Consider the following 14714-nt stretch of genomic DNA (forward strand, 5'->3'; position numbering starts at 1 on the left):
CTAATATTTTTATAGGCAACATTTGATCACAATTTTCCCTTTAGGATTAGTGCTGTTAAGGTAGATTAGTCTGGTGTTGTAGAGTATTTTGTAAGTGAGGGTGAGGAGCTTGAAGGTGATCCTTTTGTTGATATTGAGGCAGTGTAGGTGTATCAGGTGGTGGGTGATGTGGGTGATGTGGGTGCAGCCTGGGACATTGATGATCACTCAGGTGGAGGTCTTTTGGATTTTTTGTAGTTGTTCTAGGTGTTTGGCTGGAATTCCTGTGTAGAGTGTTTTGCCACAGTGTAGTCTGCTGCTGATGAAGGCCTGTGTCACTGTTCTTCTTCAGTTTTCCTGCCGATAAAAGCGGCGATATTCTATTGCGTTTTGTTGATAATATGGCCCGAAATTTGTTTTATTAATGTAATTGTTTACTTAACCAAAGAATGAGAATTCCCTTGAGACAGAGCTAAGTACAGATTGTTATACCAAACCTTATAATGTCACAAATACATACAACAGAAACATAATAAAAGTTAAAAATTCATTTATTTTGAGTTGAATAAACTTAAAAACACAATTGTAGGGTTGACTAATTTAAATCCCTAATCTAAAACATGAATAAAATAATACAACCAATTGCGACCTGCACAAGTTGTGGTTAACGACAACGGAGCCAGAATATACAACTCGCACTCCACAATTTTATGTTGTACCTGTTCTGTCCACACTCACTTGTGCAGGTCGCAATTGGTTGTATTATTTTATTCATGTCATTTGAGATGTCATCAGCGATGTCATGAGTGATGCCACTGACCATGTCATGAGTGATGTAATATGTGACGTCATCAGCAGTGCATTGCGGGCGCGCGTGTTATAGTTAGCTGAACTAACTATAACGAGGGAATTTCAATGGTTTTGTATGAGAGAAATGTCCAGTTAACTATAACATGGGTGAAACCTATGTTTTTTTAGTGAATATATATATATATATATATATATATATATATATATATATATATATATATATATATATATATATATATATATATATATATTTTATAATTATGTAATATATATATTATATTATATTATATTATATTATATTATATTATATTATAAACTATATATTATAAAATAAATATTGAAAACAAAAACTTGTTTGACAACATTTAAATACTTAAACACAACGATTATGAAAATATGTGAAAAATAATTTCCTTTCGAACATGCATATGCCATGTTACCAAAATTAATTACATTTATTGAAAATAAATGCTCGATAACCTATTTGTGACTCTACACGCCTGCCGCTGGCATGTGTAAGCAGAGCGATTTTGTCTCCCAGCAGCACACATCCAGAACCTGTCAATATCTCCTCCCCCGTGACGTACAGGGGTACGCAGCTCGATGGGGGAGCAGCAGTAGACAGACCGAACCTGTGAATATCTGCACCTCTATGACGTAGGGGGTACACAGCTTGATGGGGGTCCACTCCTCAATAGAACACCGGCGATCATCTTGCTATAACACACATGCGCGACCGCTCTTGTGCTCGTTCTAGCAAGCTGATCGCCTGCAAAGTAGCATATCTGAGAGCCGCAAAATGTCTCGACCGAGGACAGCGCATGCGCTGGATCAGGCCGAGACCTAAAAAAGAGTCAATGGCTGCTACCGTATTACCCCCTGGAGGCCCTCGTTAGCCAACAGCCATTTTCCTTTTGACAATGTGTGAACTAGGGGCACAAGTCTTATATAGGCCACAGCACGGGCCTCTGGGGGGGTCAGGGAAAATGGGTAGCATGCTTTCTAGTCTGAGTTCTTATGGGAGCTTAATGGAAGAATACCAAAGAGGTCAGGTATAAAAGCCACAATAAAAAAAATATTTGTAGTACCTTAATCATTACCTTGATAAAAAGTTGAAAGACCGTATCCTGATAGTCCCCGAACCAAAGAATTCCAAAGAAAAACCAACAGTCCGGGCCCAGACCAGCCTCTGTCGGCCGATGACGGGCACAGACGGGTCCGCCCTTCGGCCCGGGCTTTGCCCTCTCGTGTCCTTCGCTGCGGGAGACCTGGCACTGAAATATGCACCCCCTGGCACTGTTACTTCACCCGCGTTGGTGGCGGTGCTCTGGCCACACTGTTCGCTGGGGGATGGGGTCCCCTTCTCATCCCTCTCATCGGCTGCATGTCTCAATCATATTTATTAGTTATTGAGTTTGTCACTTCCTCTGTAGTTTCACTTCTTCTCATGTAAGTGTTTGCTTCACGGGACTCGAGGAAGGAGCACGTGTCCCTTGTTTTTAAACCAACATTTATCATCTTGGGATTGCTGTGAATATCGAGTGCTACATTAACATTCTTACCTGTTGGGACCAGTGCTTTAAAAGGAAAGATAGAAGTGCCGGCACTCACCGAATTGCTGGGCTGTGTCTTGTGGGTCTGGTAGGGGCATGTCTAGGGGTGTGTCAGTGAGGAAGGCATTTAACCTTAACACAGTATTTTCCTCTTCCATGTAAAGCGCACTCATGCCGTTGGCCAAGTTTAGCTCATAAGTGCAGGGTGTAGTTGGTATGTTTTTGCAGCTTTGTATAGCGCTAACCTGGTCAAAGGACATTAGAGCGCTTTACACGAGAAGCAGAAGTTTTACATGAAATCATACTTTCTTGTTTTTATGGCACGCAAGATTAAGGATGTTGTGCCAACGCTGGGATTAGACCTCCCCGTGCCATAAAAACAAAAAAGTATCCTTTCATATAGAACGTGTGCTTCTCATATAATGCACTTAAATGCCTCGGATTTTGTTGTCGTTATATAAAACTTTAAAAATATGCCCTTACACACTCACATATGAGTCAAACTGCTAAAACTTGCAGCACAAAAAAGTGTTATTATTCACATAGACGAAACTGTTCCAGCTGCCTCGGTCGTTTTTAGGAAGTGGGGCGGGGGGGATTATTATGAGCTGGCCTGGGACTCAAATGCTCCCCTCCACCGACCGCCCCCTTACCCCCCTCCACTTCTGGTATGTCCAGCAAGAGACACTAGTTTCTTGGGAACGTAACTGAGAACAAGACTTGCGCAACACAGCGTACTTCTGTTACATTTCCAGAGCATTTCATCTCAGTTCTTCTCTTGTAGCACTACAAAAATATTTGGTTTCACAACCCCAGACTACGTCAGTTGATCGTGTCCAGGTGTGCAGACCCACAAATCCCAAGGGGAAAGATTAGTGCTGACAATGCTCAAATAACACATAGTTTCTGCTTTTCCAGCAAAACGTAATCAATCTTGTGTTTTTTTAGCTACATAACTCAAGGGATTGATTAAAAAAAACGCCAAGCCTATATAAATCACTGACCATAAGCAACAGAGGAGCACTTCGGTTAAAACAGTTCTAACTCTGGAAGAAACTGTTTGTCTGGATCATGGTGAGTCACATTTAAATCTTTTTTCTCGCTAATTAAAAAGTAGATCTGTGACCGTAATGATATTTTACTAAGGCTCTATTTGTATCGTACCATGTTAAGTATAAACCATGTTAAATATAGTACCAACATGTTAAGTTACACTTTTTTGTTTGTTGCCCCTAAGTGTGGCAGCGAAAATCATTGGTTATACTCTGTCTACAGAGGCAGAATTCAATCATTGGCAAAATAGGTATTCCAGCTGCAATTAAGGAGCGAAATAAAGCATCCTTACGTTAAGTAATAAGGAGTAAACAGCACATTAGTGTACATTCGGCATAAGTGTTCTGTAATGTACTTACGTTTCAATTACATTGCATGTGGATGTTTGGTATATGCAGATATCTGATAGGAAAGGTCCTCTCCTTAATATCCTGCGGTAGAATATATTGAATAAAAGAGAATTTTTTTTAAACAACGCAGTGAGAAAAGCCATTAAAAAAAATAAGAAAGACAACCAGAATGAGGTGACTCAGTCACAAACTCATAAGCCATTTCATTGGCATTTAAAATAGGCTACTACTAGCTGGAAGGAGAAGCGAAAATATCCCTTGTTATGAAACGTGTAGGTTACAAAACACGCTCTTTTCTAGGTCTAACTAGAGACGGATTTAGCTAACTGGCCTCAGTTTGCATGCCATTCATAATGCATTTCAGCTCACAGCACACATAGAGGAGGGGGCTGGACAGCCACCTTCATTATTAACTGTTTTCTTCACAGTCAGTTGCATTTTTGCATAAACATAACCATTATTTGTCTAGGTTGTCAGCAAGTGGGAGACAGGGGGTTTTGCATGCTTAATATCAGCTCTCACATGGAGAAGAGACAGGCACCAAGAGGCAAACTAATGCTCTCCTGTGATGCTTGTTGCACACCCAACTCTGGGCCCCATTGCTGAGGGGCATGTTTACAGCAATGACTGGTGCTGTCCCTCCATGAGTTGTCCTGTGTCTTTTGTTTGTAATTCAGGCTTCCCCTCTTTCCTTCCATCCTTGTTATCATTTCACCTCAGCTCACGTTGGTCTAGGAACCACTACTATATCCCAATTGCCAGTACATAAGTAATACCTTCCTAATCATTACCAGCACCTCCAGTAGTACTAATCTTACAACCAAACATCTCCATTACCATGATTACCCTTACCACCACTACTTCCATTGCACAACCACTACCACCATTGCCACCCACCACCACTAGCACCACCACCATCACTACCACCAGTGTCATGACTAACATTATCTGCTACTACTGCTACCACCACCATTATTTACCAACAAAACTCCCGCCTCAAGTATCACAACTACTATCACCATCATGGTTACCATATCCAACACTATCACCATCATCACAACTACTACTGCCATCAATTACACTCCCAGCATCATAACTACTACAACCACCACCACCATGTTCATGCGACTTTGTGGGTGTAAGAACAGTATGGGCGATGCAACCCCCAAGATGTAATGTATCAAGCCATGCAAGGCCCGCTGCCCTGGCCCTGAGTGGCTTGATAAATCCAGAGTAACGCAATGCAGCGCAAATTGCTGCATTGCGTTACTTTGCCCCAGGTAGGCGTTCCATGGGTGGTGTGCGGGTGTTTCTACCGAACGCCCATGGATTTTGAATCAGTCCCAGATTTACCATTACCAGTAGATCTCAGAATGCGCCAAAATGCCACACTTTCCCAGGGGAGGCATAACAAGGAGAAATATGTTCATTTCCCCTCGTTTTTCCTCTTTCTACGAGTGATGCATTTTGAAGCACACATAGAGGAAAATGCCTCATGTACGGTTAATTAAAAACTGTTACAATTTCAGGAAAACACAGTCAAGTTAAAAGCATCCAATCAAATAAAAAGCTTGGATATTCGATGGCATAACTTGACTCTGAGGAACAGCGTAGTCCAAGAAGTTCAACGCTCCCTCATGGGGCAGGTGGTGGGGGGGGGTTAAATGGGGGACATGGGCTAACAACTCAACACGTGGGCAGCAGTAGCCATAGATTATGATTGTCTGGCTAAATACTTACTTTTGTGATAAAAGAAGTATTTTATATACAACTAACAACATTCATAAGCAATTACACAGTCCCTGCTGAGGTCGGGGCTCTAATGTCTCTTTAGGCAGTTCCCTGGGTCCCACTCGCTCCACTAGTTGTTTTGAGTCTCAAGAAACCACTCTGACTCTATTTTAAAGTAATCACTGCAGCACTAACTAGTAAACAAGTTCCCATGGACCGACTTGCCTGAAATCAGTCTACCCGCACGTACACGTCCACATCCAGAGTCCCTGAGCGTGCCCCATCCTGGTGCATTAGCAGCTGAATCAGGTGAATTCACTGCAAGGGGTTTAGGCGGGCTGTCCTCAGCAGGTGCAGAGTTCCTCACACACAGCTGAGTGACCGAAGTGACTAGAAGTTCCTTGCGGCTCCTCCTTTCACGGGTAAGTGTCTGGCCCGTCCCACAGTTGGACCTCACTTCTCTAGCGGGCGGTGTTGATCAGGTTGCATGTCTTGTTGTGACTCCAAAGTTGATAGCCCACTCTTACAGGTCACAGGAGTGACTATAGTTCACACCTGGATGTCAGCCACAGTGATATGTGTATCAAAGGTCATCCCCAATTCCTTCCTGAGATGAGCACAGGCACCTTCCTTGTGAATTGTCACTGAATCAAAGAGCACCCTTTGAAGTTTACAGGGAAAGTCTGTCTCTTCCCTCTCCAGTGTGTGTGCCACCCAGCTTCCAGGAATGCTGCAATACACAAATATGTGTGGGGGGATTCCTCTACCTCCTCTCCCTCTGTTTCACCATGGAGGCCTGTGTCTCCAAAAATGGAACCCAGAATCTTCTATGTATTGTACCATTCACAGGCACACATACTCCCAGCGCATGTATACACCATACACACACTGCACAGCTCAGTATCCTTCCTGTACTGTACCACTCATGGGCACACATACACCCAGCACTTGCATTTATCATGCAGCACTGCACAGTACTGCATTATCCCTGCATTGTATGCCCACCCCCCAAGATTTTGCAGGTTTGGGTGCCAAATTTTGAGGCCAAAGCAAGCTAAATTTGCCACAAAAACTCAAATGCATGGTGTGTTCGCAGTGGCCAAAAAATGTGCCTGCCACAGAAATACTGCAAGGCCTTTCCCTGTCATTGCTGGACAGTGGCAGCCCATACAGGTAAGCATGGTGGGGTGGGGCGGGGGCGGGCGGTGTTGAGGGGTGTAAGTGACAAACGACGGAATAGGGAAAATAAATAAATAAATAAAGCCACTTACCTTGCACTCGCTGCATTGCAGGCGATGCGGCAAGCGCAAGGTAAGTAGTTTTATTTATTTATTCTATTTTCCCTATTCTGTTGTTTGTCAAGTCCACCCCCAACCCCCGCCCTGCCCCATCGTGTTTACCTGCACGATCTGCAATTGTTGCCGGACTGTGTCACAATCTGTAACCTTGCAGTCTCCAGCAGCACACCACATTGAATCGGAGGATGTCTGATGCCAAAGAGAGCAGATTACGATATGAAACATTCTCCTTTTCTCATCAGACAACCTGCTTTCCTTGATGTGTGCAGGGCAGCAGGGGCTGTGCAGCTCTTAACACCAAACCGATGTAGGTCAAGGATGAGTTGAACACACAGCAGCTGAACTTTAGAATGAATGAGCCTGCAGGCCTCACTTCAGTGACAGGTTAAAAAGCACCTGCTCACTCCTACAGATGACTAAATACTGTGCTGCTACCACTGCATTTGTGCTGCAGTGCTAAACTACTGGTGAAGGCAGTGACCTTCCACCACTATAAGGGTAGTGCTTTATGTGGTCCTCTCGGTCCAAAAAGACCGCAATCTGTGAGACAGGCCTATGTCATGGCGCACATACATAATCCATGTTTGCCTATGGCAACACAAATCAGCATCAGGGATCCAGACATCAGCACAATTGGGGCACTCGGGGGATCGGTGCACCTCCATTATCATGCAAAGGACTTTTTCATCCAAACAAAGCTCTTGCATTATATTTGTTTGTAGCGTTTACAGATGCACAGACTCAGGACGTTTGTGAGCTGTACAAGAGGGTGTAGCATGGTGCAAGTGTTCATGCAGGAGTTGCAGTGAAAGAGCCATGTATAACAATCATTCCCCTCTTCCTAACATTTTTTAAAAATATCTATCTTTTCATTTTCAGAAATACGTTTTGGGATTTTCTCTTCTTTTAATTATCTCAGATTTGGAATGTGATGCATTTTGCTACCGTAACCCTGTGCAGCCTGGTCTCAAAGGTAGGAACTAATCACCTTATCTTACTAATTAACATATATATTTGTTTTAAAATGGTGGACATCCAACATAAACATTAATCAAACGTTGTGGTAAGCTGTCCCTTCAGCATAATCTTACAGCATCCTACCTGGACACCGTTAAGGAGATGCTGCCAGCTTTCAGAACCTCATTTTAACTTTTGGGTTTTCACTTTCTTGGAAACTATATCTTGCAGTTGTGAGATAAAATATTTGCTTGACTGCCAAATGTTGTTGCTTTTTAAGGCTGGCTCGAGACAGCCTAACATAGAGAAGGGTTTGGGTCAGCCCCATAAGACATTGAGATTAGTGGATGTCAGTTGTGATCACTACAATTTTATGGATTCTTCATTTCCAGCAGCACTGATTAACACACTGCGGATCGCCGCTGATGGAGAACAGTCAGTCTGCTGGTCAGGCGTCGCAGGAAAATGAGCTGTGAATGGCATAGGTGGCCTTATTTTTAGGTTGAGCCTAGAGTCAGCGCACAAGAGCTGCTCTGGTGAAGATCTGCTGTAGTTCAGTAGGTGAGGGAAGCCCTGCCCACTCCCCCGTCCATATTTTTCGTTGGCTTGTGTCTTTGTCTTTCGTAAATGCTGCCGTCAGATTAGTTTATGGGCTTGTTAGTCCCTCCTTATCATCGCCATGTCGTCATTTGTATCGTCCCATTGCTATTGGCCCCTTTACTTTGAGTGTTACATGGTACGTGTTATTTAGACTATGAGTACTATTTTCATTAATGAGGTTATCCTACTGCCTTCTCTACTCCCCCCTCCCTCCCGTTGTCTGTGACTTCTCACCCCCTCCCCTCCTGTACTCCGGCTGTCCGTGCCTTCTCGCCCTATTCTTCCTCCACCCGCATTCCCGTTGTCTGTGCCTTCTCTTCCCCTCAACTGCCCACACTCCTGTTGTCTGTGCCTTCTCCTGCCTCACTCCCATTGTCCAGGCCTCCCCGCCCTTCCTCCCGTTGTCCGTGATGACTACTGTTTGTAATGCAATAGGTCTCGCGTAAATGCGAGTCCTATTGCATTGCAAATGCTTGTTAGAATAGATATCCTTCCAGTGACTACTCCCCATCCTCTCCTCTTGTGTAACACAACTGCTGCGTATGTAAAGCTCTGCAATGCCTGCTTGGGGGTCGAGTGTGTGCTTTATAAAACTGGGACGGTGATGAGCGGGAGAGTGCCCCTTCACAGCTATGACCGGTAGCAGGTTTGGGAGCCACCGAACCCTATATTATCGAGCCTCCCTCGCTAGGATAACAAGAGAGTGTGGGGAATTCCAGCACCCGGTTTTGTGCAGAGCCGACCATGTCCAGGTCCACGCTGCCTGATTGACTGACTCCAAGATGGCGGACTCCATGGGGACCGACACAGGGCTGACAAGCAGAGGTCCGTCTTCTCTGTCTGTACCTCAAGGTCATGTGATTCTGGGAGAGGCTCCACCGCGCAGGCGCAGACCCTCAGGACAGGCTGAAGATGGCAGCGCAGACGAGAGGTGGGTGAGGGGGAGGTCCCGGATGGGGAGTGGACACCAAGGGCTGCGAGAGCGGTAGGGTCGACATGGCCAGGCAGGAGTCTTCGAGTGAGTGAAAGGTAGCGGTGATGGGCAGAGAGTGGGGTGAGGGCTCACTGTGATGGGTACCAGGTCACCTGTCTAACAGGTTGAGGGGTATATAGGGCATCTCATTTCATCAACGGGGCCTGGAGTCACTTTGTGAGGGTACCAGCAGTGACCTGGTGAGGGATTATGAGAGGCACACATGGGGTGTCAAGGGGTTACCTGTCATATGCGAAAACCATTTCCTAGGCAATCATAGATAAAGACAAAAATACAAATGCGGAGGGTAAAGTAAATATCCAAGACAATGAAGTGTGCTATAAAAACTATATAATATATTTATTGTTCATTAATAAAAATTCATAACAAATTAAAAAACATCAGAAATTCATTTAGCACCACATTTGTATCGACAATGAATTTTACCACAAATACAATATTACAATACAGTGAGATTTCAATCAATGGGTAACTTATCATTAATATAACAATAAGCAAATCATTAATAGCATAGTAATTTTTCAATGGGGTTACCTGTCACCAGTCATGGGGTCATTTATCATGGGAACACAGGGGTGTGGTGGGTACTGAGGCAACACATGTCGTTAACGAGGCATTTGGTCACTGGTTGACGGTATCACAGACCCAGTGAGGGATTGTGGTGCAGGTACACATGGGGGGTCAAGGGGGTCACCTGTCATCAGTAATGTGGTCACTGTCATGGACACAGAGGGGTATGGGGGTACTGGGGCATCACATGTCATTAACGAGGTGAGTGGTCACTGGGTTAGGGTGTCACAGACCCAGTGAGGGTTTATGGTGTGGGCAAACGGGGTGTCAAGGGGTCACCTGTCATCAGTAATGGGGTCACTGTCATGGGCACAGAGCTATGTGGGGGTTACTAGGGCATCGTATGTCATTAACGAGGAATGGGGTCACTGGGTGAGGGCATCAACAGACCCTGATGCGAGACACACATGGGGTGTCAAGGGATCACCTGTCACTATGCATGGGGGTCTCTGTCACAGAGGGTGTCAAGGGGGTTACCTGTCACAGGCGGGTGGATCGTGGTCATTGAGTGAAGGGTGACAGGTACAGAGGGGATGTGAGAGGGATGGGGCCACTGTTCACTAACTGGCTCCCATGGGGTGTGAGGTGGGCATTGGGTCACAGGGTCAGATACTGAGTGGTAAGGCAGTGCTTGGCTTCTGCACAGACTGGCTGCTAGTAGGAGTCGCCTCCCCTAACAGGATTTTTAAAGCACGGCTAATCACCCGAGAGGGTATCTAGGTTCTGAGAGCTGGTGCATGTCAACCTGGGGTGGATAGCTTCAAGCTGGAGCAATGTTGAGGTGTAGAGAGGAATCACACACTGGGCTGTGGGGCTTAGCCACTGGCTGGACTTTGCAGGGTCTCTGAAGATAGACTGGGGGAGGGGGTCACCGAGGCACTTCGGCACAGCAAAGCCTGGGGGTAGAATTATGTCTGCTGGTGTTGACCACTGAGGGGACAACGCAGAGGCCTGCGGAGCAGTCAGGTTGGACTGTGAGGCATCTGTCATGCATGCTCCTGACGGTTTGTTTGAGGAATCAGACTCAGCCCGTTCTGGGTATGTGTTTAGTTTGGGTAGTGAGGGCTGATGTTCAGCTGAACTGGTGGGGATTAGGTACGACAGGCCAGAGTTGATTCAGGCAGGGGGCCCTTTTTGTTTGCACTTCTTTGATGTATTTGTTTCAGTCATCAGTAAAATGGAATCTGCCAGCAAGAATTATACTGCACCATCAGTCAACTTTGTGGGGAACTGCTCGTTTATACACAGGTTCATTCTGTAGAGGGAGTCTGTGAATTGTAACACAACTGGGTGTATGTTTGTGCCAATCTAAGGGTTAATTCATGTTTTAAAACTTAGATAGTTTTAACTTGAGTAATCTAAACCTTACTTACATGCATACCGAAGTGGCCGGTCCAACTATACAAAGCAACGTACAATGAAGCGAATTGAAGCCAAAATAAGTCTGAATTTTAGGCAGATGCAAAAAACTTCAAGAATAATTAAGTCATGGACCTTAATTGCTCCAGATTGATCTCCACCAGCAAGCGGGCATGAGAAATTTATTTTAACCGCAATCTGAAGTTAAGAAATGTCTTGTGTGGGGTCCATAACTTTTCAGGGCCATTGTTGCTAGCTGTGTCTCTAGATGCATAATCAGGCCACTGACACGTTTGGTATGTTTCTCTGGGATGTAATTTGCCTGTGGTGGATGGTATAGCCACAGAAGTTTAGGAGGAGATAGGTCCAAGCTTTCCTCTGGGCAGTTTGATTTGTGCTGCACTGAAGATACGTTCCAGAGCGTGGAATTGTTGGCCATTTATAATATTAGAGTATATCTGACTGCCTTTACGTTTTATGTGTTTTGGGGTCGCTGGCAGTTCAAGCTACATCAGGGCATATTGGGGTAAAGGCTTGCTTTTTGTGGGTTGCATTCAGGCTAAAATAGATTGTGAAACGGTGCTCAGTAGTAGGGTATTCTGGATTGACTTTAGATTCACACTAGCCTTTAGGGATGATGGAGCCTGCACTATTGTGGGCAGATTCTGGCTGGTCTGTGGGTAGGTAATGCCTTGTTCAGACTGATAACGGAGACATGGTGGACTGTGGTGGGATGAATTTGAGTGTCGGAGGGATGCAGTGATGAAAATTGTTGCAGTAGATTCATGGTGGGCAGTGGGTGTCAATTTTTACTAGAAGAGGATGAATTCAAGCATTCCATGACTCCACTAAACTAGTGGAGAATCAAGTGGCCTCTTGAAACTCGTCTCAAAAGTGTAAATGCAGGTTAGTTAGGGGCTGGGAGGGAGGAAACTATTAGTCCGATAGGTAAGTAGATGTGGATGCATGCTAGACTGAGGCAGGGGCTTAGTGGCTGACTAGAGTTTTGTAGTACTTTATTTTCATTCTCTCTAAGGGGAGAGGTAGAGAAGATTCTAAAGTGGAGAAGATTCAGACTTGACGTTTCGCTACTAGATTCAGGCTGGACTTTTCACCACTAGATTCAGGCTGGACTGTAGCTGGAGTAACCCATGCTGGTTGTGAAGTTGATGAATCACATTGAGCTGGAGGGTAAGGATAGGACTTTGTATTGACTGTTCTAGGGGTTATCATCCCGCCTTCCACTGTTGGGTAGATTGGGCCCCAATTGGTGGAAGAATTCACAGTGGACTTTGGCAGCATGATGGTTCTGCTGAGGCAGTATTTTCAGAGTGAAGAGGTGGGAGGGTAAAGTGCAGCTGGACTAAGTGTGGCAGATTGAGACTGGTAAATGGATTTATTAATAAGACTGGTAAATGGATTTATTAATGAGTGTCTGGGTCAATTAAGAGTAACCCTCGGCAAAGCACTACGCTACGCTCGCGTAGTTTGCGCTACTTTGCACTACGCGAACTGCACATAGCACAGTGCAAACATGTGTAGCGGTTAGTTTTTGCTTGCTCGCGGTCCTCAACGTCAAGTTGGCGACTGCGAGCAAGCAAAATGACATCCCGGCGAGACTTTTTCCTCGTTCGCAATCAGCAACATCAAGTTGCCGATCACGAGCATGTAAAATAAACCGCCCTGCGAGATTCTCAATGCAGGGAGGTCAGGTTTCTCATTGCGAGTGATCGCGTATGCTCGCGACCACTCGCAATGAGAAACTACCAGTCCGCGTTGAGAAAGCTGCCATTCGAGTGAAAATCTACTCGAGCAGCAGAAAACGACAGCTCGCACTGTGCAAGATGCTGTGTTCAATGATTTCACAGTGTGCACAAGCATCCGGCACTGTGCAATCATCGCGAACAGGGTACTACGCAGTTCGCAGAGTGTGAAGTGCACTTCGTGTAGCTACACGTAGTGCTACTTCGCGAACTACGCCCAGAGTAAATTAAGAGTGAGCTGAAGTTGTGTGTTTATTTTGAATTTGGATTCAGTCTGATTCCTTGGGTTAGATCTGTATGGACTGAGGCGTGAGTTAATTTAGCCTTTGTATCGGGTATGTTGAGGGAGGGAAGAGGGACTTAAATGTTCGGTTTTCGCTTTAATGCAGGTGAATTTGGTCAGACTAATGTTGCACTATGTGGATTCTGGTTTTGATGAGAAATAGATTTAGAGCTGTTGGGGAGATGAAAGATGAATCCTCATCTGGAAGAGTTTGATTCACGATGGTTTGAGAGGAAATTGTTGCTTGACTCAGGGTAGATTCTGGCCGGACATATGGCAGATTACAATTAGACTGAGGGAATATTTATGTTGGATGAGGAGTTACATATTTAAGCTGTCAAAAAAAGGATGGATCCTGAAAGAAATGTTGGCTGGTTTTGTGTTCAAGTGGTTTGTTCAGGGTGTATTGGTGGGGGGAGCAGATGACAGGGTGGGTTGATTCTCCTAGAATGCGGGTAGCAAGGTTAGACTGAAGTATTGCAGATTTATGCTGGGCGTTGTGGGTGTCAACAGTTGGCTAGACTGTTTGAATAGTTGAAAAGAGAGGACAAATTGAGGGCAGAGGGATGTGTACGTTATCGCTGATGTAGAGATGACGTCCATTCTGGCTTGAATCTTGACTGCTCTGAATACAAACTTGTCTGGACAAACACGTCCAGGCTGAACAGGAATGAGTGTGACTGTGGGGGGCGCATTCATTGAGTCTATGCTAGGACTGTCGATTAACATTGGACAGTAATGGGTTGGTTCAGATTGGTGTGTTGGCTTGGACTGAGGCTGGGATGTCAGGGCATATATGAAGAAAAGAGATATTCCATCAGATAGTCATACTGCGGGCTAGAATAATAGATTTAGAGTAAGGAGGACGAACTTGCTGAACCAAGACAGCAGATACCACCACCGATACCACCACCAATACCACCAATACCACCACCCCTACCACCACCACCACTACCACCACCAATACCACCACCAATACCACCACCACCACCAATACCACCACCACCAATACCACCAACACCACCACCACTAATACCACCACACATCACCAATACCCTACCACCAATACCACCACCAGCACCACCACAACCACCAATATAACCACCACCACCAATACCAGTACCACCAGCAATTCCTGTACCACCAACACCAATACCAGTACCACCACCACCAATACCAAGACCACCACCACCAATACCTCCACCACACCAATACCACCGCCACCAATACCACCAATGCCTCCACCACCAATACCACCACCCCTTCCACCAGTACCACCACCACCAATACCAATATCACCACCTGAGCGCCTCTCGCTCGCTAATAATAGAAGAGGCACTGTACGAGGCCAGAGCTGCAGTCTAAACCATCCCTCCCTCCCTCCATGCCTGCAATAAAGCGCAGTCCGCCCTGC

General features: G+C 45.3%; 1 long non-coding RNA gene across 1 annotated transcript in view; it reads left to right on the forward strand.

Moving 5' to 3' along the window:
- Positions 1-3095: 3095 nt before the first annotated feature.
- Positions 3096-14714, forward strand: part of LOC144753353 (uncharacterized) — a 149061-nt gene continuing 137442 nt past the window's right edge. Inside the window, exon 1 of the long non-coding RNA XR_013594314.1 lies at positions 3096-3416. This is a non-coding gene — a long non-coding RNA (uncharacterized LOC144753353). The remainder of the gene's footprint in view (positions 3417-14714) is intronic.

The sequence above is a fragment of the Lissotriton helveticus genome, chromosome 5_1, assembly GCF_964261635.1.
Source record: "Lissotriton helveticus chromosome 5_1, aLisHel1.1, whole genome shotgun sequence".
Classification (NCBI taxonomy): domain Eukaryota; kingdom Metazoa; phylum Chordata; class Amphibia; order Caudata; family Salamandridae; genus Lissotriton; species Lissotriton helveticus.